This window comes from Schistocerca americana, chromosome 2 (assembly GCF_021461395.2).
Source record: "Schistocerca americana isolate TAMUIC-IGC-003095 chromosome 2, iqSchAmer2.1, whole genome shotgun sequence".
Classification (NCBI taxonomy): domain Eukaryota; kingdom Metazoa; phylum Arthropoda; class Insecta; order Orthoptera; family Acrididae; genus Schistocerca; species Schistocerca americana.
The window spans coordinates 192,574,423-192,575,782 of record NC_060120.1 but is presented as its reverse complement, the minus strand read 5'-3'; the positions used below and the strand labels follow the sequence as shown (position 1 = coordinate 192,575,782).

General features: G+C 47.0%; 1 non-coding gene across 1 annotated transcript; it reads right to left on the bottom strand.

Moving 5' to 3' along the window:
* Positions 1-635: 635 nt before the first annotated feature.
* Trnat-ugu lies at positions 636-710 on the bottom strand. Its single transcript has one exon. It is a non-coding gene; the product is annotated as a tRNA-Thr (tRNA).
* Between the last annotated feature and the right edge of the window lie 650 nt (positions 711-1,360).

Here is a 1,360-nt window from a genome sequence, read left to right as displayed (position 1 = left end):
GACATCATGAGAGGCGGTCTAGCATAAATTCTACACTACAGATGCTGTGAACTTCATACAGACAAAATAGCTGAAATTGTGTCTTCGGTGTAATAAAACAAACAGCTCCTGACCTCAGTAGTGAGCATTCATCGGATTCAAAGCAGTAATTTCCACTCTGATAGAAATTTATTTTAACACTGAAGAAATACGTACCGTCTGGAGTCCAAAAGTGAACGTAGCCCACAAACACCGTTTTTAACACTGTTCATTAATTATCACAGAAAGCAGAGCGGTCTGTTCGGAGTTCTCACCCACTGCAGAGACGGGATCACGCCAGCCAATTACCAGGCTAACTGGGAATGGGGCAGACAGAGTCCTAATTGAGCACGCATGGGTGGAAGAGGGCGAGGGGGGAAGATTTGTAGTCCCAGCGCTTGCCTTAAAACCAAGTAAAAGTTCCCGATAACCATAGTTAGAAATTACAGTGTCTCCCACGTAGAACATGAAATGTACGAAGATGGTATCTGTTCCCGAAAGAACAGATACCTTTGATGACCGTGCAGCTTCTCTAGAATTAAATGATAATTAAATCGAAACCCTTAGCTGCCGACAGGTGTTGTTGATATGCATCAGTGAGGACAGCTGAAAATGTGTGCCCCGACCGGGACTCGAACTCGGGATCTCCTGCTTACATGGCAGACGCTCTATCCATCTGAGCCACCGAGGGCGCAGAGGATAGTGCGACACTTATCCCTTGCACGCTTACCGTGAGATCCACATTCCCAACTGACCACAACCTACATTCGTTGTGTTCGTAATAGATATTTGCCCATTCACTCGTTACTCGCGCCAGACTAAGCTGACGAGTCCCGTAAGAGTTCGGGAAAAGTGTGCGCATTCGCACAGGAGGAGGTCGATGGCCGGCAAGCCTTTCACTATATGAAGCGTGCAAGGGGTAAGTCCATGCAGTCGCACTATCCTCTCTGCCCTCGGTGGCTCGGATGAATAGAGCGTCTGCCGTGTAAAAAGGAAATCCTGAGTTCGAGTCCCGGTCGGGGCACACATTTTCAGCTGTCCCCATTGATATATATCATCAACACCTGTCGGTAGCTAAGGGTTTCGATTTAATCGTCATTTAATTCTAGAGAAGCTGCACGGTCATCAATGGTATCTGTTCTTTGGGAACACATACATTCTTCATATAGTTAAAGGCTACCCGGACATTGACCTCCTCCTGTGCGAATGCGCACACTTTTCCCGAACTCTAACGGGACTCATCAGCTTAGTCTGGCGCGAGTAATGAGTGGATGGGCAAATATCTGTTAGGTACACTACGAATGTAGGTTATGGACAGTTGGGAATGTGGGTCTCACTGTAA